Source organism: Rhinolophus ferrumequinum, chromosome 13, assembly GCF_004115265.2.
Source record: "Rhinolophus ferrumequinum isolate MPI-CBG mRhiFer1 chromosome 13, mRhiFer1_v1.p, whole genome shotgun sequence".
In the NCBI taxonomy this organism is placed as follows: Eukaryota; Metazoa; Chordata; class Mammalia; order Chiroptera; family Rhinolophidae; genus Rhinolophus; species Rhinolophus ferrumequinum.
Window position 1 is genome coordinate 58,207,268 of NC_046296.1, and position 27,965 is coordinate 58,235,232.

At 40.0% G+C, this 27,965-nt stretch overlaps 1 protein-coding gene and 1 pseudogene across 3 annotated transcripts in view; both read left to right on the top strand.

Moving 5' to 3' along the window:
- Positions 1–4,947: 4,947 nt before the first annotated feature.
- On the top strand, positions 4,948–27,786 carry LOC117032820 (ubiquitin domain-containing protein 2-like; annotated as a pseudogene).
- Positions 27,428–27,965, top strand: part of LDAH (lipid droplet associated hydrolase) — a 90,203-nt gene continuing 89,665 nt past the window's right edge. For 2 of the 3 annotated variants that reach the window (XR_004424822.1, XM_033124818.1), the window contains exon 1: positions 27,428–27,565. The gene's annotated coding sequence lies outside the window, so the exon portion shown is untranslated. The remainder of the gene's footprint in view (positions 27,566–27,965) is intronic. The other variant, XM_033124820.1, reaches the window with a different exon arrangement.

Here is a 27,965-nt window from a genome sequence, read left to right on the forward strand (position 1 = left end):
AGAGGTACGGCTGGCAGGGCTGGGGGTGGAGCGGGACCCTTGCAGTGTATCTCAGGCTCTTCCTTACCTTCGCAGCCCCTCTTCTGCTGACACTAAAAGGCAGCCAGCCTTGCCACCCAGGAGGGGAATCCTGTTCTCCACGTTGGGCAAGGCTTTCCCCTTTCTCCCCTCCAGTCTCCTGGCCCCCAGAGCTGTACAGTTTGACTCAGTTCGTAGTTCTGAACAGCTCTCTCTCATTACACCCTGAACTATAATCATGCAGTCAGCATCTTCCTTCCTCAGAAAGATACACAGCAGGCCCCTGTCCCTTCAGGAAGGACCAGCAAGCTTTCTTTTGTCTGACGTCTAGATTTCCTCTCCTTCCTTTCTGGACTGGGAGGATTCCAGTTAAAATGTCTAGAAATTCTTTCTCTGGTTCTTATTCTGCTCTCTGGCTTCACTAAGGAAAGGGAATTATAAAAAGGAAAAACAAAACTGAGGATTTCATTGTCAGGCAAAATGCAAACACATTTAAGGAATGGCCTGAGAATCCCTAAGGAGCCCTCAGACTAGAGGGGAACAAACAAAGAAAAAACACTTCGATACAATATGGGAAATGCTGTAACTGATACACGCTGCCAGAGGAGGGAGAGACGACACAGACAGAGTGGCAGTGGGAGGTAGGGACGCCTACACAGAGCAGATATCACCTGTCCTCATAACTAAATAGCATAATGTCCCCAAGGGAGAAACATTGGCCTGTTTCAATGGCACCACTAGTTTAGGGGATGGTTTTATCTCCCATCATACACATGACTTCAAACATCATTATTACTTGGTAGTATACAACACTGCTTCACTAGAAAATCAAAGTTTTGAACTGGCTTTCCATAAAATTCAAGAGGTAAAATGTAACTGAGAAAATGTAAAGTTTTTGTTGTAGTCGTTCTTTTGGTCCAAATGATGCTCTACTTTCTTAGCTTTCTCAGTCTGTCGAACTTTACCCTGGATGAAACATCATCGGATTCCAGATAAAGTTCTACCAACACCCACGGTCACTAATGTCTCCGTGCCATCATGATTTTCACAGAAATCTTGGCCAAGTGACTTTATTTCACACCAGCTGTAGCAAAGTTGGGCGATTACCTAATGCGCCCAAAACATGATGTGACAATAGTTTAGGGACCTGCCTTGATGTTATCACTGCTGTCGTCATCTCATTGTATTATCCTCTCCAGCTAAACCTCCTTAACCTAGTTGGCTGCTCCCTGACCTTCCCCTTTAAACTCCTGCAGTGATCTTACCACACTTAGTCCAAGCTTTTGCTTTGTTTTGTTTTCACAGGACATTTCTGTGTTCCAAATAACTTTTTCCTTTTTAGCTGTCAAGCAGCCAAGCCCCCCAAGGTGCATTGGTTTGGGATGTTCTCCATTCACAGATTCAGCGTGTAATAATCCAAGATCATGGGGATTATGATCAATGACGCATGGCCCTATTTTAAATTAGAAGTGGAAGCAGACAGACCAGTTAGAGCCTGCTCCTCCCAGCGCTTCACACTAAGTTTTTCTGGGGCGGCTGTGAGCATCATGATACAAAGCAAGTACTCTGGAAGTATAGGAGAGGCAGAGATGAAAAGGAGATTCCGGAAGACTGGGGAGATGGGGGTAGGGCTGGACCTTTAAGGCTGAGGAGGATTTCACAAAGTTTAGAACAAGAGAAAGGCCCTCCCCAGTGAGAAACAATGGCTTGAGCTTGGAGCTAAGCTGCCGGTGGGCGGCTGGTTGGCTCAGTTAGTTAGAGCGCAGTGCTCATAACACCAATGTCACTGGTTCGATTCCCACATGGGCCAGTGAGCTGCACCCTCCACAACTAGACTGAAAACAACGACTTGACCTGGAGCTGATGTTTCCTGGAAAAACACATGGTTCCCCAATAAAGAAAGAGAGAGAGAGAGAGAGAAGGAGAGAGAAGCCCTCCAAGAAAATGGAACACCTTGAGCAAGATATCATGTAAGAGAAGGGCCTATTTAAAAAAAAAAAAAAAAAAGTCAGTGTTGCTGGAGATTGAGCTTCTGGGGTGGGGTATAGAAGTAGGGGAAGCTAAGCAATTGGGTCAGAGCCAGATCATGTAGATTTGCGATGGTGAGCTGGGTGTGGACTTTATTCTGGATGGATTCCAATGATAAAAGGGAGAGGTGTGAGAGGTTTTGAAAACTTTAATTAGGACACCAGCTGCAGAGAGGAAGAGGAGGGGAAAAATAAACTTTGTAGCCATCAAATTGATCAGATTGAAGTCAGGTTGGATATGGGGAAGTAGGGGTAAAGTGTTGGTATGAAGAAGAAGAAAAAGCCAAAGACTGGACAATCTATATCAAAATATTCTCCCAGTGCAAGGTCCCAGCGAAGCATTCAAACTCTCATTGAAGTTCATGGTTCCAGGATTTGGAGTAGTGGCTGATGACATTTCCTATGGTCAGGAAAAGGAAATTGAGCATTTGGAGGAAGATAGTGGGATAGATGATGGACCTGTATTTGAGGTGCTTTGGAGACATGCAGGGGGAGATGATGAATTGGCTTTGGACATACAAATCTGGAACTCAGGAGAGAGATCTGGGATAGGCAGGAAAGCTTCAGCTTTTAGAGCAGAGGTGAAACCACAAAAATAAATGGTATCTTCCAGGAAGAATGTACAGAAAGGAACAGCGGCAAGGTGGGCCCTTGGGGAGCACTAATATTTGCTGCTGGATGGCCTGCTTTGCGAAGTCAATGCATTATGGCCACCATTCGCCCATCTTCTCTCCAGAGCCTCGCACAGTCCTGGCAAAAGAGCAGGTAGGTACTCAATAAACATTAGTTGAGTAATGGAATGATAACTGAAGGAGCAGGTAGACTGCACTTCATCAGAGGTAGGGACATAGTTGTTCAGCATCAACTATGTGCCAGATACGTACTGGCTTTACTTGTGGTTTCTCCTTGAAAAGAATAAAATGATGTCACCCAAAGCTTCACAAAGCTTAACAGTCCAGCTTTATAGTGACCTCAGCTTTTGAGGTGTCTGCAACTCCCATGCCTTCCCATTGGCTCTTTCCTACCCTCAACATTTTTGTGTTTAATCTCTACTTAAGGAGTCACGGGGAAATGAAACTCCTTGGAACTTGGGACGCTCGTAACTTTGTCTTCCATAAAGAGAATTCTCAGATAACCAGAAACCTTGTGGTTCTTCTAGGACTGTCGCGTTTGTGCATTTAATTGATTAATTCATTTCCTAAGAGCCAGTATTGCCTAATATGTGGGAAGAAGATATGGCTTACCCCACGAGAAGCTTAACCTACACTTAAAATGTGTGTGTGTGTGAGTGTGTGTGTGTGTGCATGCATGGGTGTGAATATTTAGCTGTAACAATCTGTAAGCCCTGTGTTCTGTGGGCACACACAGAAGACTAAGACAAATTCTGTCTTACAAGTAGGAGTATAGGTGGAAGATCGTGGAAGTCTTTACAAAAGAAAAGATACAAAAACAGAACCCTGAAAGCTAAATAGATATTTTGGGGGATGTTTTGGTTTGTTTTGTTTCAGACACAAGGGGCCAGTGGGAGCAAAGATGACAAGATACAAGAGGGCCTGAGTGTAGACTGCTTGAAAAGGTGGGAGATAAAGCTGGAGTGGTACCCCAGAAGGCGTTTAAAAGAGGGTGACATGATTGGATTTGTGTCTGGGGAAGACCTTTCTGCCAACTAGTGTGGACATTGAATGAGAGCCTGGGTAAATGCCTGAAGACAGAGCTTTACGCAAGGTACCTTTCTTTCCATCCTCTTCTCTACCTCACAAAGGCCTCAGGAGGGCTGAATTTTGAAAAGTGACTTTTGTAAATGGGATGAACCGTTAGACGGGGTTGTAGACCTAACGGTATGCATCAGTGCATACACTTTGCAGCCAGCAGAATTCAGAGAGGGTACAGATATGGGGTGGGAGGGAAAGAGTATGAGGTTGCTCAAGAAAGAAGTTCAATAACTTGGTCAAATTTGTACTGATAAGTCTTGATTTATTGTAAATAAGATTTCTTCCAATCATTATTAGGTTTACACTTAGCTTCCTAAAGCCCCTTCTGTGATCTAAAAGAGTTTGCTTTATGTGTCAACACTGGCCCTGGCTGCAGCCCCAGCCCCAGCCACAGGGGAAATGCAAAGCTCTTTTAACTTTGAGGGACCCAAAGGAAGAGTGCCTCGACTTGGCATAGCTTCTCTCACCAGGCTTTACTCTTAGTAACTTGCATTTTAACAGCTCTGTTAACACAGATCATCATGCTATGAAATTCAAGTGGGATTTGCAAAGAACTCCTTGGACTATGGTTTAATCACCTCATCAAGATTCAAGAGATTTACTATCCGAAACCATTTTTTAAAGTGCTGATTTAACTGCCATTCACACATGTGCTTTAAGCATTTTGCACATATGTAACCAAATGAACGAGAGACTGCATTTCTAGAGTAATTTTTAGGAGCCAAGAAACAAGAATGGGGATTTTATTCTGCATTTCAAGACTCACATGCCCTAGCGTGTCTGGCAAGAGACAGAAAGCACAGCCATGCAAAGGACTGTCATTTGCAGCCCTAGGAAACTTCTTCTACCCGTTAGTTTTCTCTCCAAGAATAAAAATGTATACTCGATCTGAGCTTTGGAAAGTGATTTCTACCCCACAGTGTATGATGGTGTTAGGCCAGGATCTGAGTCAGGAAATTTTCAGACAATGATACCAGCCAATGATGCCTCCTGAGTCCCATCTAGTCCTTCTTTTATTCTCAACATCTCCTCTCCCCTGGCCTGCAACTAAAGCCCCAGAGAGAGGTTTCTGAAATTTCCTGGTAAGCAGAAAGCCGTACTGGCTATCCGGGGCACTGCCACCAAGCCACTTGGTGCAAAGTAAGGAGGAGAAATGCCTCCTCGAGGGGGGCGCCGTGGGGCGCGGGCCGATGGAGCTGCGTGGCGGGCGGCGCAGGAGGGTGCGGGGCTCGCGGAGACGCGGGTGTGCGGGCCTGTGGCGGGGTGAGGCGGACGCTTCTGTGCGAGGGAGATGTGTCAGTCCCGGCCTGACAGATCAGAGCCAGAGGCGAGGGAGGCGCGTGGGCCAGGCCCGCAGGGGTCGGCCCAGGGGCTGCGGTAGAAATGGGCGCGGAGGAAGCGGCCTAGCCAAGGCGGTGGGTGGAGCGGCGAGGGGGTTGGAGGCTGGGCCGGGGTCTGCGAGTGGACCCCCGCTCTTGTCCCCAGCTCCGCAGCACCTGAGGAGGCTGAGGCGGCGGTGGGCCTGGACCTGCGCTGGGAGGTGGAGGACAGCGCGCTGGGAGCCCCCAGGGGAGGGTGTGTGCGCCCTGCAAGGCTCCTCCCGCAGCCTCAACGGGAACTCAGAGGGCACTGGAGTTGCTTTAGGTCGTAACCAGCCTTTGAAAAAGGAGAAACCCCAACGGAAAAGCGATTATCCCATGACAGATGGACAACTGCTCAACCAGAGGGATGAATTTTGGGACACTGCGCCAGCTTTTGAAGGCCATGAAAAGATTTGAGATCCCTGAAGCCTGCAGCACATGCTTTTGAGTGATCTTGAACTGGCACAAAGGATCACTGATGGTGCAAACGTCACCTTACCACGTGGTGCGCTTACAGAGTGCCACGAGGAACTGGGACACGGATACCAGCGTCCACGCTATTGCTTGGCACCACCAAGCAACACGACAGAGGAAAAGAGCGACACGGAGACTCTGGATGTCCCTGAGCCACCTACCAATTCTGGATACGAATATCAGCTCCGTTTGTGCCTTTCCATGGGCAAAGACCTCAAACTCGTGGTCTGTGCACAGATATATCGATAGTAACGCCACCTGAAGAGGCGGCCCCGCCCGGCAGAAGGAGTGCTTGGCGGTGGTTGTTCTCTGGCAGACCTCTCACCGACAAAATGAAGTTGGAAGAGCTGAAGATCCCAAAGGACTGTGTTGTACAGGTTATAATGAGCCAACCTTTGCAAAATCCAGCACCAGTTGAGCTGGCCCTCCTGGCGTGTGCTCAGGTCCCTCCCGCTCCTTTTTCTTTTTGTTTCCTACTCAATGGCGTGAAATTTATTTTCACTGCTCTGAATTCCGGACGAATGGATTTAGTTCTGAGGAATTACCAGTGAAAAATTCCATCTGTGATGAAGAGCAACAAAAAGAATCAATAAAACACACAGAGCTAGCCTTGGAGACTCATGTCATTACAATTTCCAATTTAAGGGGCAGTTAAGAAATGGATAGCCATTTATTTTCAAATACCCAGCAACTCGGTGAGGCTGTATTTAAATGACTTGGACCCTCTGTGAACAGCACCAAGCGCCTTGTGAATACAGGGTTTTTATAAAAACGAATCAAATGTAATTTCCAGAAATCATCAATGACAGTTATAAAAGTTGGGCTTTTAAAAATGCAAACTGGAAAGAGCAGCATTTGAGGCTCGCTTCTATTCTGACCTTAATTCTTTGATCAGTTAATATTTAGCCATAAAGGACTAGAGACTGGCAAACTGTGTTTCATTATTGCTTTCCCCATCCCCAGACGTTCAGTTCTTTATTTACATTCACACTAAGTTCTGGTGCCTTCGAGCACATTGGTGGCAGGCATCCTTCTGGAAGACTAGGCAATAATTCAATGACTAGTCAATGCAATCAGATCTCTGATCTTCAACGGCTACTCAGTTGAAATCGCTTGTCCTCTTGCTGCAGAGGTATTTTGAAATGTCTCCATACTGAAGTTGTTTTCATATCCAGGCTTAGATGGTCAGTACTGTATAATACCTTAATTGTTCTCCCTACGCTGCTTGGATATTTTCAGAGCTAACTGTGCCCCCAAATGCACGGATACTGGGCCAGAAAATGCAATGAATCAAGTATAGCTATTCCCACTGTAGGTTAATAATTATCTCTTCTCCCCCAATGCGCAGGGTGTAAGGAAAAACCATTCTATCTGTGCCTGAGAGAACTGTGCTTATTTTCACTCTTTTAGAGAAAATTTCAACTTACATTTCACTAATGTGAAAGATTTACTGATGTCACTTAAACATCAGCAGTGAGACCAACTGGTGAAATGTTGCTTTATAATATAGTGTTTTCCAAGTCACTGTTACCTTAATTATGGTGGATGACAGTTTTCCTCTCATCTTTCCTAGCAAACAGGCAAATTAAGCACCATCTGCAAATTTGAAAAATCCGGTGTGATAACCTGATTCCTTTGTACTATGACTGGAATAAAGCTGCTGAGGATATTTAATTTGGAGCCTTTTCAAGGTTGGTTCCATGATGGGGGTTACCACATGATCACTGTACCCCTGAGAATCTGTTAATATGAGACGGAAAAATGGAGGAAGGAGGCACTTAGGCAGTTTGAAGTCGGAAAATAAACCTCCACACCTATTTAGATGTGAAGCACCGTTATTAATTTCAATGGCAAAATGAAACTGTTTATTAGTTTAAATGTAATGTTTAAAATAGTATTAAACTTCCTATAGCATGTTAGATATAATTGGTCATTGTAACTGGTCATGTTTCTGAGAGCTTTAACTACTTCTCTTTTTAATGCAACTATTTTAAAGTTGTGGCTACATTTAATTTAGGTTTGCTGATAATTGAATCTAAATTCAAGAGGATACAGTAGCATTAATGCCAACGGAGGATTTTTATATATGGAAGTTGAGGTATGTGAGGATATTTCAATATAATGCCCTGTCAGCGAAAAGATTTTGTTAACATGTGTGCCACATTGAATAGCAACATCTCTCAAAGTTTGTCAACTGGAAAAAAAGAAGTGTTCAAATCTATTTTTCCTTAAATAAATTTGGCTTTATCATAATCTGTGGTTGGTAAAAGGTCTTTTTATTGTTTGTTGAGGATTTGAGCTCTCTTAAGAGTTTATTTTAAAGGAGCATATACTTTGAATAACAATTTTCTGGGCATGTTTAACCTCGGTAAGAAAACCATGGTGATTTTAATTGTAAATAGATTGGTATAAGATCAGACCAATACTTGATGTGTACAATTTTAGTATGTAGGGTGCTTATGCTGTTTATTTTTAAAAAAGTTCAATTTTTCTTTTTGTCTTTGCCTTTATTCTGGTTTTTTAATTGCTACTAGTCTCTACAATAAGGGTAATATGCTTCGTTCTAATAAAACCTCTAAAAAGGTTTTCCTCCTTTATAAAACCTCAGCTCAATAAAAACCAAGTTCATTATCACCAGAAAAAGAGAGAGCGAGAAATGCCTCTTCTAGGAGAACTCCCAGCAAAGTCTGAAAGGACTGGTGATTTCACTGCTTGTGGGGAGATATGCTAAGGGTCTCTCCAGGAAGGTGAAAATAGACCCACCTAACCAATAGAGACTATGTTACTATTTATTCCCCCTAAGGGCTTTGTCATTCCACAAAGCTTACTTTCACCTTATATTTGAATATTTAAAAAATTAAGACATCCCTCCCCTAAGAAATCTGTTCCGATGTTCATCAAATTTATTACATTTAAAAATATTTTAATATAAACCTATCATTTGTAACAACCTATGAAATTAAACTCATTTCCCTTTTTCTTCCTGTGCTTTAAGTCTTATTTTCTTCCCACGTTATAGTAGGAAAGAGCACTGGGTGAAAAGTTCAGGGGTCTGTATTTCAGTCTGGACCCTGCCAAAAATGCTGAAAACCTTACGAAGGCCCGTTAACCCTTCAAAGGTTCAGCTTTCTCTCCCTTCCGAGGACACAGACACTTTCTGAGCCACTTGTCTCACAAGACTGCTGTGAGCTTCAGACAGGAGCCATGTCTGTGAAAGCAATCCAAAACCCACCATGAGCCAGAGCAAAAAAGGGAGCTTAAAATTTTCCGGAGATATTTCACATGAAACACTATGTAGTTTTGATGTACTGAGTTTCCTTTGATATTATCCATAATTTTGGCCCTCAAATAGTTCCCATTGTTAGAATTAATTTAATAATAATCTGACGGCTGCCTGAGCTTCCTGCAGTATTTATAGCCAATTACGAAGACAACTTTCTCACCTAGGAACAAAAGACTTTCATGGGTATTATTGCATATTAAAATATATTTAAACAATATAGGATCAGACCATCATTGAAACCACTTCAGATCGAAGAAATTTGCCAACATGTCCTCATGTCCTGTCTATTGCTGTTGGACTATTCTTTCTGTCCATCTCTGCTGATTAAGCACTCTGTGTGCTGCTAGCTGCAGAGACCACACAGCTGCTGGGAACAAGGAAGTGAGTCAATGAGGAAATGAAGGAGCAGCACACTTTATAGGTTGTCAATTTTAGGAGGATGTTGTGGGGAAATTTTTTTCTTTTGCTTTTTTAAGCAACGCTTCTTTTCAGATTCCCACACTTCATCATCAAGAATTACAATGATTTTCAAAATGTGCCTTTGGCAGGGAAGGTTATGTTTGGTCTGGTAAAAATTCTAGCACCTTTCTCTTTGAACCAACAGCTCATCTAAAACCTTTTACCCAATCCAGAATATAAGAGAATTTATGATGAAGTTTGGGGCGTAGGAGACCCAAAAATCAATTGATAGAAAACTAAGCTTTTCTTGGATGGAGCCTGTGTAAAATATTTTGCAGTTATATATAAAAGTGCTCAGAGAAATGTCTGTGGAGTTGAATTCAAAATCTCCAACTGCCAGGAACAACAGTTGCACTCGATTTGGTCCAGGAACATATATTGAGACTAAAAAGAGAGACTTTCCCAAAAATCTAAGTTTTGTTTTCTTCTATAATATTGCTAATAAGTGGAAATACTACCATGTGAAATCCTGGCATATATATATATATATATAAAACAGCTATGTATATAATGAATGTGGACTACTACGTCTTGTTAATTCTAGATCACAGAGAAAGTAGTATAGGTACTGTCTAAAAGTTGATAATCTAATGAAATACATTTGTGCATTGATAAGGACTATTTAAACACTTCTAACTTAATAATATTCTTTGGATTTCACTTCTCAAACAAATATTTTTAATTCTGAATATTATGCTCTATTTGGGTTCATATGTTGAGGACATTTTGAATTGTCTTAACATTTACTAATCATGTAAAGAATTCAAGCACCATATTTTCAAATTAAGTTTGCCTTTGTTTAAGGTCTTTCCTTTAAAAATGTATGGATTCAGCTAAGTAACCTATATTTTATTGTATTTTAAGCAAACAGAGAAAGAAGCTTTTAGAAAAAGTTAGAACACACCATTTCCTTTTTTAAGAGCTTTAAAAGAAACAAGGATGATAAGCCAAAAGCAAATTACCAAAAGTATTGACATGTTGTAAGACAATGGGTTTAGGAACTGGGTAGCTAAACTATATTGTCTTCTTCAAGGGCTGAAGAGGTGAGCGTACTTCTGTGTCTATCATGTTTGACTCAGTCATCTGAATGACCCTCCTGGTAAACACCACTGTAATTGCTGGATACAATATTTTAAGTTCTTTTTAAAAATGAGTAACTGACTTGACAAAAAGGTAAAGAATCTTCAGAAGAAGAAAAACTGGGAATTAAATGAATACTAAAGTCAGCTTAATGAAACACGTAAGTACTGGAAAAAAACACAGGTGAATTCCACTTTAACTTCAATGTAGAATAAAACTTACTACTGTAACTCAAAATCCAGAGGCAATAAAACTAGGAGAAAATATTTGTAACAAGTATTACAGATAAAGAGCTAATATCTCTAATTCTAAAGAACTTTTAAATTTGAGGAGAAAAAAAGACCACATGCTTTACCATTGCCCTTATAAAAATGGGCAAAACACAGACAATTCACAAAAAAAGAGATATAAAAATGGTCCTAAAGCACATGAAAAGATGTTTATCCTCACTCATAATAAGAAAAATGCAAGTTAACACTACATTGAAATACCATTTCTTAGGCAACAGAATGGCAAAAAAGCAAGTGTGGAGGATGGGAACCTTTTGTGGAGTTCAAAACAATCCACAAAAGGGACACTCCTGGAGCACCCGGCTCAGGTAACCAGGTGCCACTGAGCCCCAGAGGACCCCTACTACATAAGTCCACCTGGCAAGACTGGGAGACATAGCAGCCCTACCTAATACATAGAAACAAACACAAAGAGGCACCCAAAATGAGGAAACAAAGAAACGTATCCCAAATGAAAGAACAGGAGAAAACTTCAGAAAAAGAACTAAATAAAATGGAGGCAAGCAACCTACCAGATACAGAGTTCAAAACAATGGTTATAAGGATGCTCAAGGAACTTAGTGAGAATTAAGAACAAAGAAATAGCAAGCATAAAAAAGGACATAGAAACCATAAAAAAGAACCCATCAGAAGTGAATAACTGAATAACTGAGAATAACTGAAATGAAGAACACACTAGAAGGAATCATTAGCAGACTAAATGAAGCAGAGTATTAAATCAGTAATTTGGAAGAAAAGGTAGCAGAAAACACCCAATTGAAACAGCAAAAAGCAAAAAGAATTAAAAAAAAATAGGATAATTTAAGAGACCTCTGGGACAACACCAAGCATAACAACATTCACATCACAGGGGTACCAGAAGGAGAAAAGAGAAAGCAAGGGACTGAGAAGCTATCTGAAGAAACAATGACTGAAAACTTTCCTAACCTAGGGAAGGAAACAGACATACAAGTCCAGGAAGCACAGAGAGTCTCAGACAAGGTGAATCCAACAGGCCCACAGCAAGACACAGTATAATTAAAATGTTAAAGGAAAAAAAAACAAAGAGAGAATCCTAAAAGCAGCAAGAGAAAGGCAACTAGTAACCTATAGGGAGCTCCCATAAAATTGTCAGCTGATTTATCAACAGAAACTTTGTAGGCCAGAAGGGATTGGAATAAAATATTCAATGTGATGAAAAGCAAGGACTTACAAGCAAGATTACTCTAACCCAGCAAAGCTATCATTTAGAATTAAAGGACAAAGAGCTTCCCAAACAAGAAAAAGCTAAAGGAGTTCATCACCACCAAACCAATATTGCAAGGAATGTTAAAGGGACCTCTTTAAGATGGAAAAAAAAGATCAAAATTATGAATAATAAAATGACAATAGCTACATGTCTATCAACAATTGCTTTCAGTGTAAGTCCAATCAAAAGACATAGAAGTGCTGAATGGATAACAAAACAAAACCTTTACAGGTGCTGCCTACAAGAGAATCACTTCAGATTGAAAGACACACATAAATGGAAAGTAAAAGGATAGAAAAAGATATTTTGAGAAATGGAAATTAAAAAACAAAAAAAGCTAGGGTAGCAATACTTATACCAGACAAAATCAACTTTAAAACAAAGGCTATAACAAGAGACAAAGAAGGACCCAGTAATCCCACTTCTGGTATTTATCCAAAGAAACCCAAAACACTACTTCAAGGGGATGTGTGCATCCATATGTTCATTGCAGTATCGTTTACAATGGCCAAGATGTGGAGGCAGCCTTGGTGTCCTTCGATAGACGAATGGATAAAGAGGAGGTGGTACATACATACAATGGAATATTGCTTTGCCAGAGAAGGGAATGGGTTCTTGCCATCTGCGGCAACATGGATCGACCTGGAGGGTGTTGTGCTGAGTGGAGTATGTCAGACAGAGAAAGACAGATGCAATGTGATTTCACTTATATGTGGAATCTGAAGAGCAAAATAAACAAAACAGAAACAGACTTATAGATACAAAAAACATTTTGATGGTTACAAGATGCGATGGGGGTTGGGGTGGTGGGTGAAAAAGAGAAGGGATTAAGAAGTGCAAATTTGTTGTTACACAGTAGTCATGGGGATGTACAGTATAGCATAAGGGATATAGTCAATAATATTGTAATAGCTACATATGGTGTCAGATGGGTACTAGATTTATCAGGGTGATAGATGGGAGGGGGGTTGGGGTCAGGGTAAAAAAGGTGAAGGGATTAAGAAATGCAAATTGGTAGTTACGAAATTATCATGAGGATTTAAAGTAAAGCATAGGGAATATAATCAATTGGTCAACATTTCCAGGTAAAAAAACAAATAAGTCATGGGGATATAATGTACAGCATAGGGAATATAGTCAATAATATTGTGATAGCGTGGTACGGTGTCAGATGGTTGCAGGACTTGTCACGGTGATCACTTCTTTAGGTACAGAAATGTTGAATAACTATTGTGTGCACCTGAAACTAACATAATATTGAATGCTAACTATATTTTTATAAACATTATAAAAACCTTTAAAAAAAATAAAGTGGCTAGGACTCCAGAATAATGTTGAAAAAAAATGCAAGTGTGACAATATACTCTGTTGGCAAGGCTGTGGGAAATAGTTTCATACAGCGCTGGTGGAACTGCAAAACGGGAAAAACCCCATATGGAGGGGAATTTGGTAATATCTCACAAAACTATATATGTCCTTGATTTTCAACCCAGCAATCCCCTTGCTAGAAATTTACCCAGAGGATACAACTCCAACAATAAAAAAATCCATATGCCCAAAGCTATTCATGGTAACATCATTTATAGTTAAGACATTTTGGAAACTACCTACATATTCAAGCATAGGAGGTTGACTGAATGAACGATGGTGCACACACACAATGGAGTACTATACAGCTGTGAAAAAGAATGAGAATGATCTGTGGGCTATTGGGAGTTCCTTCTAGGAGATATTATTAAGTGAAAAAAGCAAAGCGCTAAAGAGTATTTATGTTAGACTACCTCTGTGAAAGCATGAAAGGAAAATAAGAAAACAGATCTATTTATCATTACAAAAAAAGAAATACAGGATAGATTAACCAGAAAACAATAAAGTCTGTCTCTAGTTCGGAGTAGGGGAATGGAATGTAAAAGATATGAAAGGGATTGAAACTTCTTTCACTTTTAAAAGTATATCAGTATCCTACACATTCAAAAAGCAAACTAAATCAGTAAGAATTCCTAAGAACCAAGTGGGGAGGGAGGGGGAACATCTAAAACAAAGAAACCGAAACAAATGTCAAAGGCCTTAATTTGTCTTATCTTCCACTGCTCCCTTTATAATTTTCTGCCCAAGCAGTAAAACCTTTCCTCATTTCTTGGTCATTTCAATCCTCAGAATCACCAATACTTGGCTTATCACTATTTTTCTACCCTGGATGATCCCTGTTTCATCATATCTGGAAAAAACTCTAATGCGGTTTATGGTCCTCAGCTCAGCAATAATTATTGCAAGAAGGAAGTGATGGTTTTTGTCTGTTCTCATAATAACGCTAATTCCATCAACATTTGCTAATGTGCAGCCGCTCTGTACATAAGAATCTGGACAAAATGTTTGATTAGGTTTACAAGTACACCTTGTCCTTCAAGACTAAACCAACCGGGTAGTCATTTTATTGAACAAAAATGTCCCATGATTCAGAGAAGTTAGTACTCCCAGCGGTGAGCCACATTTACATCTAATGTTATGACTACTTAGAGCGATGGAAAGAATTTTGTTTTCTAGAACAGAAGGCAACTTCCAAATGAGGTAAACAAGGAGAAAACTGTCAGAGAATCATCTCAAGAAGTCAGCGTCATCTTAAGAAGTTATCCTCTTAAAGTGTAAGTTCAAAATGTTAAAATAAGACTCATGCTAATCCAAAATGAATGTAAGTCAAAGATTTTATTCATTTTATTTTACTCAAATTATTAATTAGTAAGGGAACAGTAAGATATTAAGACAAGCTCAAAGGAAAATTTGAATACGCATTGTTCAAATATATATGTATAATAAATACATACACATGGAGTTGGTATTTCTGAAATACCTTTTGGAGGTTGAAATCGACTTGCTAATAGATGTAAAACTGATTAACATTCTAAAGCTCAACAAGATATTAATGTTTAGGCTTTTCTTTTCTACAGAAAGAAATCAATTTTACATCTACCAGACAAAAATCATTTGTATTAGTTACTGTGGACAATGATCATACGTGCTACATCAGTTTTTCACAAGTTACCTTCACTCCTACAGGAAATTCCCAGAAAAACCAGTGAAAGGAGTACACCTGTCCACAACCAGACAACAGCCCAAGTGTACACTAGGTGACATCCAGCACTCCATGGAAAGGACACACATCAATGTCTTTTGCGCATTGCCATGTCTTGGATAACCTTCCCATGAGTAACGCGCTAAGTATAATGGGAGAAAAGAAAGCAGGGGTGGTCTCTAGTTAGATCAGCCATGGCCACAGAATGAAAAAAGAAAAGGGGCAAAGTTAAAGTTGATGCCCCACGAAAGTGCTATGGGTGGGCACAGGTGACCACCCTCCCCCTGCCAATTTATGACAGTTTGACTTTCAACAGCCTGCTTCTAGGACCTTTCTTTCTGCCACTCAGACTTGCAAACAAAAACCCAGACTCCTATTTGCAACTCCCTAAAAACTTCCCAACACAGTCAGACAACTGAGGTATGCTTTATCACGGTCCAAGATGTGGTAGGGATCTTGAGCTGATTCTGTTCAGTTCACCCTAAAGCCAAGGTCACAAGACTTTTGCTCTCACTCACCATGGGAGTTACAGACCAAAACATGGTCTTCCTTTAGAGGAATTATGGATGTCCTAGGACATCAAGTCAGAGGTGTTTCCCCACAGGGTGGCTGGGTAGTGCCCAATCAAAAGCTCTGAAGAGAAGGTCATCACTACTTCTATTAAGGGGCCATGGGTGCCATGTTGACCACTGCAAAGGAATTTTGCATTAAGAAGCTAACCCCAAGAGCAAGTGGCATAGCTCCTCAACCCAGGGGATACTCAAAAAGAGACTCATTGCCTGTGGGCACTGGCTTGCTCCTTTATGGCTTGTGGGTAGTGCATACCTTGGTTGCTTGTTCAAATGGGATACCAAATGATCTCCAGGTGCCATGCCATCTCTCTTCCTTTCCAGGTGCATCCCTGTTCCACCAAAGTCTTTCCCAATTATTTGTATCTTCTGCCTTTCTCTTTCAACACTCCCAGCCTAAGGACCATCCCGAAGTTTTGTCTTACCACGTAGTCTTCCAATCTAGAGTCCAGTCACTGATTTCCTCCCTTTTCATTGAGGCTTAGAGTCTTGAAACACAAAAGCAAGGATTGCCTTCTTTCTGTTTTCTGCTCTTTCTTACCTTGCTGCATGGAATGTGGAATGCCCACTTGACTAGGTGGGAGAAGGGCCAGAAGGACACACCAGAAACAAAACTGGATTAGCTATTATTTCATCAGCATCATACCACAAACGTTATTTCAAAGTCATGGAGCAGATCTGAGACACCAATGACCCAGTCAAGATGAGCTGCGACTTAGCTTCTCTACCTGGAGCGGCACTTAAGAGTCAATACCTTTCTTTCAAAATGCTGTTGTTTATTCATTCACTCAATGTTGTTAACATTTGGAAATTTTATTGTGTTAACTACTTTGAGTAAAGGAAGCTTGATGCATAAAACATCAAATAAGTCAAGAAAAAGCATCACTTTGGAAATGAACATAATATTCAGAATCAACATAGGTCAGAAATAATAGTGATGAGAGGATTTCCAAGTGCAAATTGTCACTCTGAACTGAGCAAACACTTATGAAGAACAACAAAATATCAGAATTGACTGAAGAGCACTGGGCCCTTTAATGCAATCGTGGTGATAAAAACAAACTTTCATCTCTATTCAGGTAGAATCAGATACAGAAAATCCAGATGCCTCTGAACTGAGCACCTACCATAGTAAAGGTATTTTCTCATCAAAGCCTTAAGTACGAATAAGCTGATATATCAAAAAAAGTTTTCAGTGAGAATAAAAGCTACTTTCCTTCAGGAGAAAACCAGTGGGTTGATGGAGTTGGGGGTGGGAGGGACTTACTTATTGGAATTCCATTCACAAGAACTTGGAAAAACAGGTGAAGGTGTCATGAAAACTGCTATCCTCCCAACATTCACTATTTATGCCATAGTTCATGGATGCCCTTGTAAATTTGATCTAAAAAAAAAAAAGAACAAGATTTCTTCTCCATAAAAATTCACAAACAGGGCCGGCCCAGTGGCTCAGGCGGTTAGAGCTCCATGCTCCTAATTCCGAAGGCTGCCGGTTCGATTCCCACAAGGGCCAGTGGGCTCCCAACCACAAGGTTGTCAGTTCAACTCGAGTCCCGCAAGGGATTGTGGGCTCCGCCCCCTGCAACTAAAAAAAAAAAAAAAAAAAATTGAACTTGGCACCTTGAGCTGAGCTGCCGCTGAGCTGCCACTGAGCTCCTGAATGGCTCAGTTGGTTGGAGCGCGCCCTCTTAACCACAAGGTTGCTGGTTCCACTCCCGCAAGGGATGGTGGGCTCCGCCCCCTGAACTAGTAACGGCAACTGGACCTGGACCTGAACTGTGCCCTCCACAACTAAGACTGAAAGGACAACAACTTGACTTGGAAAAAAGTCCTGGAAGTACACATTGTTCCCTAATAAAGTCCTGTTCCCCTTCCCCAATAAAATCTTTAAAAAAAAATTCACAAACACACAATTTTTAAATGTATTTTACTTCATTGAAAATTGATTTGTTCAATAAGCTGGTATTGATATCGCATAGTGGAAAGAACATTGAATTGGCTCTGCCACTGACAGGTGAGTTCATGTAACCTCTGTGGATCTCTGTTAGTTTCATATCTGTAAAATGAGATGGTTGGGCTAAATGACCTTTATGTGCCTTTCTAGAACTAACATCATACGTGTCCATAACTGAAGAAAAATTTAGTATTCCTTAATGGAGGATCTTGCATTGGAAGCAGGCAATCCTGGTGCAAAAGGTGGCTGGCCCCCTGACTCACTCTTTCCTCACTCTTTCCTCCTGAGTTCTCCCTTACTCTTGTGGTCTTTGGTTGATCTTTATAGTTATCACCATGCTGATTTTAGAAGGACTCTCCATACCCTCAGGCCCAAGACAGAAACAGGCTCTTGCCCTGGCTCTCCTGAATAAGGCTTAGATGTGACTAAACACTTACAATACACAGAGAGCAGCACACCTCTAGAATAGATTGACTTATAAGCTATGACTTACTCATTCTCACTTTGTGATCTACTATGTTCCAGTCAGTTTAGGTCCCCATATTAATCCAGGAAAAAAAAAGGCAAACTTGAATACCCCTTACTGAAAGTGTCCTTATACAAACATAGACTTGTCATCATTCAGGTTCAGAGAGGGTAAGAAAGGCCCAGGTATTTCTTTTATCAACTGAGTTCTCCTTTCAGTTGTTCTGACCTAATGTGCAAACTCTTATCTATATGTTAGGCACCAAGAATGAACTTTTGGGAAGGCCCTATGCTAATCTCACCCCACCACCAATCCAAGAGTCATGCCCTGGCAGGACTCAGCATGATACTTATATTACTTTATAATACAACACAGTAACCCCAGCTCTCCTACTGGGAAATAATACAGTGGGAAAGATATATTTGAAAACAGACCAATATTATACATTTTGGTAATTGCTAAAATGGATATGTGTTAATCAATATTAGCATGTAAGAGAAAATCTAGGTAATGGTAGGTGAAGCACAATAAATAAACCTCTATCTCTCAAGTAAAAGAAGTTCAGAGGTACATAGTCCAAGGCTGTTAAGGCAGCCTCACAGCGTCAATCTCAGATTTTTCCTTCTTTCTGCCCCACCATCTCTGAATCCAACATCTCTAATGGTGTTCATGCTCAAGGGAGCCTCATGGTCCAAGATGGATGCTGGAGCTCCAGTCAACACATCCACATTCCAGTCCACATATAAAGAAAGAAAGGGCCAGTGCCAGCTATCTGTTCTTCTTTGGAAAGATTTCTTGGAAGTCCTACTCAGAATCTATTTGTATTTCATTGACCATAGATTGATCACTTGGTCACAAGAAGTTTGGGAACTGGGCACACTGCCACTCCAAATGAAATCGGGAATCTTTTATGAGGGAAGGAGGGGAGAATGGATATTGGATTGGCAGTAAATTAGCCGTCTCTGCTTCAGCAGGTGTGTACAAAGTAGAGTGGGGACTCTAGAGGATGCCTGAGGCAGGCAGGAAAGATTTCACAGAAAAGGTTCAGCATTTGAGCTAAAACAAAATGATAAAAAAGAATTAATTAGCCTCCCTGGTTAATGAACATCCCAGGCCACACAAATAGGATGTACAAAGACAGAGGGATCAGAATATAGCTTGTATAGAATCTCAAGATAGTTTAGACTCCTGGAAGGGGAAGATGAGGCCAGAATGGAAAATTAGGGCCAGGTCATGAAGACCTTGTATGCTGGAGAGAGGAGTGTGAGTTTTAAGAGGGAGCCAATGAGCAGTTTTAAGCATGGAAGTGACACAGTCTGATTTTCACAACAGAAAAATCATTCAGCACTTACATTAGGAAATATTCACTAGTGAATGGTGCAAGGAGAATTCTGTCTCATTTTAAATGGCTCATCCCAATAAAGAGTCACTAACAGATGCTAAGGACATCTCTGGTGATGGACGAAAAAGGAAGGGAACAAAGCAAATAACTGGGCTAAAAACATTTTCCAAAACTTCTTTGCAAAGACAAAACAGAGAGAGAGAGAGAGAGAGAGAGAGAGAGAGAGAGAGAGAGAGAGAGAGAGAGAGAGAGAGAGAGATTCAATATAAACACATTCCAAATCTGCGGAAGTTTTCAGGGAATATTGGGGCTCGGATACACATAAAGGAGAGAAAAAAATTGAGGTGGATAAAAACGTAACAGATTTAATTCTGATTTATTCTTTTGTTCTGTCTTTTACAGATCAGTCTCCCCCAGCGCCACTTAAATCCTATCTCACTCTTAACATAATGGAGAGCCAATTTTTTAATCAAAAGCCATTTTTAGGATCAAAGAGAAACATATTTCTAGGCGGATAGTATGTTAGTTATATCTCGAAACATCATATGGTGAAGGGTATTCAACTAAAATTAGAGATGATATTCACTGAAATTCTCAAAAAAATCAAATGCCTCCAAAACGGGGGAGGAAAATTGAATCTTTTTTCTTCCAGGATATTTTTCTCAAGTACTAGCGGAAGTGCTAATGAGAGACAGGCCTCCTTGCCATCCAGTGACAAATGTAATAGGTTACATGAAACCACAGAAAATGAGTCTATTTAAAAATGTCAGATACAACACTAAAGGAAAACTCGGTCTTGTATTTTTTTCCTCTTGATCATGGCCTAATAGAGACAATTCAGAAATGATTTCTTCTGAACTTGGTGATATTCATGATTGAAATAGTGTTGCTAATGATAACAATGTGTAGAATTATTACATGGAAAGTACTAATAATGCAAATCATATGGTCTGTAGTTGCAGTTCCTCGGCATATTATTTTTCCCTAGCATATTTGATTACTCAGAGATTAGCATACTAAAACTCAGATTTGTTCTAACATATAGAGAATTAGAGTTTATAAGAACAAAATTAGACAATTAACCAAATTTTCACTTATGCCAGCTTTGCCACATAAAATAATGACAATGTAAGGCAAGGGGAATTGAACTACAAATACTATTTTCAAATATTTTTGGCATCTCGTGTTTTTGCTTAGATCTACCAATAGTGTTCTATAAGACATAATATTAAAGTAATTGCTATGTAAGCAATTACTTGCTAAATCAGAGGCACAACTCTTAAAATGCATGCATCTTTACCACTTGACTTCATGACTATGTTTTCAAGAAATAATTAGAATATTTTCTTTTCCCTATCTAGAAGAATTTTTTTAAACAATCTTCATATCTCATATTGTTTGTACATCTGATGGTTACAAGAGACTATAATTTCTTCTGTAACCAACAATATTTGTAAAGATCTATTATGTCACTGTGATTACAGGTCATTTCTACTGGTTTTAAGGAGCAACAAAATCAGAATTTAAAACATTGCAAACATATTGGTAAATTTTTAGAACCATGTCCCAAAGCTGATGGATATAGAGCAATGAGATTTTCTCAAAGAAACAAAGTTGTAATGGAGGAACGTTTTTGACCAAATACTCAGCACCAAACAAATCTTGATTATGACCACAATGTGTAAAAAGAAACAAAGATACAACTAAAATTTTTTGTAATAATTAGCAAAAATTACATCTCAAGTCCCATAAAATATACATTATTTGTTCAAAAGATGTTACTATATCATATTGACTTATTCATGATATATTTTATATATAATATGTATATATAAATATAATGTAGTATATAAAGGTACATATAAAGGTACATATAAAGGAATATAGTATATACATATTATATTTATTTATTCAATACATGCTATATCAGTTTTGCTAGCTTATGCTGCAATAATAAACAACCCCCTAAAAATCTCAGCAGTTTACAACAAAAATTAATTTCTTGCTCACATTACATGTCCTGTACTGTTGGTTCCATCTCTAATCCACATCTTCTTCATTCTGGGACCCTGGACAAAGGAACAACCCCGATATGGAACATACTGATCTTGGAGTAGAGAGAAAAGAGGAATAACAGAATTCCGCAATGGTGGAATCCCACAATGGGCCATCTGTTAACATTTCCTCGTCCAAAACTAGCCACATGGCGAAGTCTGATATCAATGTAGCACAAAAATACATCTCTCAGTGGGAAGGGCAGGAAATTATTGGAAGTACCTTTATTGCTTAAGAGACTCTCTGAAAACATATTTATCCAAACAATAGATCATTCAATTATCTCTTTCACAGGACAACAGATCTCTCAACTGGGCAAATTGGCTTGCTTATTATCAAATGACCTTACTCATCAGAACATCAGAAACATGGAATACAAACAAAGCAAAAGAGGAAAATTCATAGCTGGAAATTTTCTATTTATAAATAAGACTCAAGTTAGGGGAAAAATTATCAAGGAAATGTCAAGGGAAGAATCATAAATAAATAAAAAATTCAATAATGAATTTAAGAAGAAAAACATGTAAAACTATTATGCAAATGCAAGAACTGCTAAATCCAAAAAATCTTTAAAATATATAAACATAAACCTTTAGGTCATCTGATCAAGTGGGGAAGTGGGAGATACCACAAAAGTACAAAGTTGGAAATAATGGAATAACCACAAATACAGAGGAAACTGAAAGATTCATAAGTGACTACTTTGCTCAACTGTAAGCAAATAAATTTGAGAACGTGAATTAAGAGGATAATTTTTAGGAAAATATAAATTATTGATAGTCCCAACACTATTTAAATTGTTCTAGAGCATAGAAGATGAAAAGAAATTAAACTTCTAAATTCTTTTTATGAAGATAGTCGAGTATTGGTAACAAAAACATTGGAAGAAAGCCACAAATTAATCCCACTTATGAATATCAATATAAAACTCTATATAAAAGATTAGTCAGTAGAGTAGAGCAGCGCATTAACATAATATTTTATGGTTATTTGTATTTTGAGGAGACCCCGAAAACAGACCCTTTGTTTCCATCGAGGTTCTGTAAAAACTGAGCAATAAGACTAGGAATAGAGCATATGGAGACCAAAAACACATTTTGATTTTTGATAAAAGCTGTATTAGGGTCCACGGCTAGTCTGAGAGTCAAAAGGGCCTGCAAAGGGAACCCCTAAGTCCTACCCACTTAGTCAGATGCAATGTTCTACAGGGTGAAGACCTGCCCAGGTAATATCACAGAGGAGCAAAGACCTCCTACTCCCTGTGGGAAGCTAGCTCCAAGAAGCAGAGATGAGTGAAGCATGCATAGTTTATTCTTCCAAAATTTAAAAATCAACTAAGTCACTCTACTCCCCCTGACCCCAACCCCCCAAGGCATAGTAAGGTTAGGGTTGTTGAAGCCAGGAATGTTAAACTAATTGAGGTCCTTCACCAGGGAAAGAAATAATACGAGCAAAAAATATATCCCAGTTTGTTGGTTTCTTAAAAATTCATTTGGTTTGACCATTAGCCAATAGTCTATTTCCCTCAAGAGAGAGGCCCATGAGAAGAGTCCTGCTCCTATTCCTAGGAAGCTGCTCCACCAATAACTGCACTTTGTGTGTCCTTCTGGGACTACTGATGACAAGATGGATTTTGCCCCCCAGAATGCTATGAACTGGCTCAAAAGAGTACATTGTCTAATAAATCCAAGGCAATGCTGTGATTCATGGTCAAGGCTGAAATTCTATTTAACCTACATTTTATTTTCCATTTTAAATTGTGTCCTTGCTGTGTTGTCCACCACCAGAGGGCAAATGACATGTGCAATGAGATTAAATGACATTAAGGTACTCCAGTGATAAAATGCAAACACTTAATGTTGCCCTAGAAGCCCCAGACTGAAACCATGACGATGCACTCAGCTGAATCTATTTTAGAGAAATTGAACATGAATTGGCTATTAAAAGATGTTAAAGAGTTACTATTAGTTTTGTGAGGTGTGATAATGGTATTGTTGTTCTTTTCATAAAAGTCCTTATCTCTTAGAGATTCATACTGAATTATTTAAGGTTAAAATAATATGATGTCTGGAAATGTAAATGTTCCAGCAGAAAAACAAAAAACACTCAAGTGAACATACTGTAAAGGTAGTAAGTGTTAGATTATAGATATGTTTAAGTTACCGTGCAAGACCAGGAGCCTAATTCTGCCCAGAAAAGTTAGGATAATGTGACATATTTGAGTGTTGAAACTTGTGTAGGAATTCTCTGAGCTAACGGGATAGGGTTACCAGGAAAGAAAATAACATTCTAGGTAGAGAGCATGAGATATGTAAGGGCACAGAAGTTTGGAAAAGGATGTTGGAATAGACATGAAGAAGCTCAGAGCAATTCTTCAGTAGAAGTTATGCACAACCCTAGTGAAAATATTTGAGGTAAAAGTGTTATTTAGTCTTGATTATGCAGAGTAGAAACTGGAGTCAACTTTTCTCCACTGGATCATACCATTTCAAACTATTGTATACATTTTGTTAAATTGATCTCATTTAGAATGCCAGTTTCTTTCTTCTTTATGCAAGCACTAGCAATATTTCAAGGCAGGACTCAAGAACCCCTTTCAGTCAAAAGCTCTCTTTACCCAATTTATAGGTCTCTAAATTGCCTCTCTTCTGACTCTTAACAGTATGCTATTCGATATGGCACTTGATGAGTACATCTACAATATCAGGACAGTTTTATGTGGGATGACCTCATCCCCTTGAATACAAGGGGTCATTTATCTTGAACCCAGCCTAGTGCAATGCTTAGAATATTGTTAAGACTTATCATGTGGGGCATTTTCCCAAACATAGGGAGAGGGCCAGATGTGGGTAGCTAAAAGTTCATAGATCGCTCAATCCCTCAAGATGCTCTTTAGGGTAGATATCTCAGTTTTATCACCGGTGGGGTATAAGAATAAAACAAAAACAAAACAAAAAAAAAAGAAAAATGAATGTGATTCTGTGACCTTTCTGAAATGTCACAAAAATGGATGATACCAGAACTAAAAGTCGATATTTAATAATATTGGAAATTCAACATTTCTTTTGAATTTTTATTTAACTCTGTCAATTTCAGTTAAGATTTCTAAAGGAAACGATGAATGAAAATGGGATCTAAGAATGGATTTGAACTCTATACTAATGATGACTACATTTTGGTTTTTAAGAACTACATTATGAAAAGACAGGCAAGCACAAGAGTCTTTTAAAAGTATCTAAATCTAAGAAAACAAAAGTTGAACAGAAAAATCACAATATCAGAGAAACAGAACAGCAGATATTTCAGTTCCTTTGTTGTGTGGTACCAAGTATCGTGGAAAACAATATCTCTTGGATAATTCAGAGAGTTAAATCGTAGGCCAGGTCCTCATTAAGGCTGCTCATGAGCGTACAAAACAAATATATTACTGTGATTGGTTTGGGCTGAGAACAGAATTCCTTTGCAATTTTTAAGGTCACAACATAATGCATTTTTAAACTATGAAAAACTTTAAAAACTAATACACATGGTAAGCCCAAAGAAAGCTAAACATTAGAGGAAAACATAAATAAGTTGAGTCAATGAGCTTTCAATCAAGATTAACTACTTGTCAAAAAATCACATCAAACAGGAATATTCAGCAAACAGCAGAACAGAAATGCAATGTAGGGGGAAATGGGCTTCTGTCATTGGTGGTGGAAGGAAGAGAAGTCATAGTATTTTGACAGCTAGAACTCTGAAACTTGAAATCTACTTAGCCAACACTATTCACTTGTTTGTAAAACAGAAATGATCTAAGTTTTTTTTTTTTTAGTTTTTACATCAGTTTCCAATTGCTGCTGCAACAAATTACCAAAAATTTAGTGACTTAAAATGATACAAATTTATTACCTTACAGTTTTGGAGGTCAGAACTCCAAAATCAGCTTCACTGGACTAAAGTCACGGTGGTAACAGGTCTGTGTTCCTTCTGGAAGGTCTATGGGAGAATCCATTTCCTTGCATTCTCCAGCAATTGGCTGGCTGCCTGCATTCCTTGGTTTGTGGCCCCTTCCTCCAGCTTCAAGACAGCAGCATAGCATCTCCCAGTCTCGCTTGGACTATGTCTGTTGCTTCCACCATCATATTTTTTTCTTTCCCTCTGCTTTCATTGTCACATTATTGTCTCTTATTCTGGCCCTCCTGCTTCCCTTTTAGATGGACCCTTGTGATTACATTGGGCTTTTCTGGATAATCCAGGATAACCTTCCAATCTCAAGATCCTTAGCACATCTACAAAGTCCTTTCTATCAAGTAACGTAGCATATTCACAGGTTCCAAAAATTAGGACATGGATCTCTTTGGAGGCCATTATTCAATCTACAAGAGTTGGATACATGGATGATGGATGGAAAGATACTTTGATTTATGAAAAATTCCATTCTTATTTTACTGAAGAATATAAAGTCTCCATTAAAAAAATAAGAAGGAATGATGTGTAAAAGTACTGTAGCAGTATAGTTAGCTCACAAAAACCTCGCTGAACAGAGCAATTCGTTTCTGAGGAATACGATAAAATGGGAACATACTATACTCTAAAGGAATATTCATCTGTAGCTAGTCCCAATCTCTACTTTGTTTTTAATTTACAAAGATAGTTGAACAAGATCTCCCATCTTTTCCTCATCTTCATTGTATCCTGCAATGCCACTAAAAGCTTCTTTACGGTATGATTCCATTGGGGGATTAATGGATCATATTGATAGATTAAAACAAAATATTTGAAGTTGCAGTTACATTATAGTACATGGTGAATCACCTTGAAAGTCTTAAAAGTATTATTTTTCTTATTTCTTTACTTCTTTTTTCTTTTTCTTCCTCCTGTTCCTTTTTACATAATCTTCAATCTACATATCCTAGTTCAAAGGGTGTCTAAACCCAGAGTTTCAACTTTCTGTGTAATGAAATAATAAGGAAGATGGGAACATATTTTTATCAACAAGTCCAAGTCTTCCTAACTATCTCATCATATCCACTAGAAACATTCTTTCCAATCATAAAAATCTAAGTGTTAGCCATTTCTCTCTCATTCTCATTGCTATTGTGGGCCCTCCACCTCTTCTGAAAAGTGTCCTCAACTACTCTCTTTCCTCCACTAAATGGTCCCCGACAATTGTGCCAGTTTCTAGTTGTCTTCAAGGATCCCTGCGTAGTTGATCTGGGCCATATCAGAAATGCAGCCATTTTTCCTCTATTCCTCTTCAATGACGTTGCCCATGAAAGGGCAGAAGGCTCTGACACTACTTCTACTACAACTTCCTCCCTATATGTGCTGCATGTGGTTGACAGTCCCCTGAAATCATTCCATGACCAGTCTACTTCCAACAAGTGATTGGATGGTGGTGCCTACCACTGAGATGTTAAGTACAAAAGGAACAAGTCTTCCTTTCTAAGTGTCGGTGAGATTCACTGATGATTTGCTGGTCTACGTGTCTACCTCTCCCCCTGGCTATAAAACTATGTCATATGCAGTACTGCATTTGTGGACATATATATATACCGATCACCTGCTATGTGCCAGGCGCTGAGGATGCAACAGTTCACAAATCGGATGTGACTTTTGTCTTCAGGTGGTAAGTTCGAAATACCTCCGGAATAGACATCGTCAGCATTTGGCTAAAGTGCGGAGTAGCAGAGGCTGGCTATATTAATGGTAATAAACAAAGGCAACTGAGAATCAACTTTCCTGTGTGTGTGGGTAAAGGAAGAGATGCAACCAGTAAAGGAGAAAGAGAAAAATGGGCCGAGGGAAAAAAAAGGGGGGAAAATGGAGAAGGGGGCAGGAAAGCCGGAAATAGATCAAGGATGACTGAAATAGGAGAGGGATGAAAGTCAGATGAAAGGGAAGAGAAAGTTCCAGCACAGTTACACCCTCCCGGCGGTCTCCCGGATGTGGACCACAGGCCCCAAACTAGGGGCAAGCATCTTCCCGCCCGCCGCGCGCCGCGCGTCCTAAAGGCGTAGGCTCCTCGGAGCTGCGCGCGGCGCGGCCGTGTGACGTCAGAGGGCCCGGCACTTCCGGACCCGGTGACGCCTTCCGAGGACCGTCACGCTAGAGCCCGCTGCCTCCTTGGCTGACAGGTGAGGTTCTGCCTGCCGCGCTCGGGGTGACTTCACGAGCGGAAGGACCGCCGAGCAGGTACGCGAGAGCCGGAGTCCTTCCTCTCTCTGGATCCTCGCAGAGCCCGTGCTGCCCTTGGCCAGACGGCCCGCAGGGGCGTGAATAACCGCGCTGAGACCGCTCCGGGATCCCGAGGCACTTTGGCCGGGATCCCCTTTGACTGCTGGCGCAGCGATCGCTCCGCTGAGCGCGGGAACGTACCATTTATGCAACTAAATTGCGGCCCCTTTCGGGAGTAGGAGCCAGGACGTTAGGCACCTGGCCGGGAAGAAGGGACTAGGAGAGGCCAAACTCTGAGCCGGCTTTTCCAAAGAGTTGAGTTCTTTTACCAGCGAAGCCTCTAACTAGCCCTGGGCAACTCACTCTTCCTCCGTGGGTTTCTGTTTCCCCACTTGTCCCGTCAGCGGAGTCTTGAAGC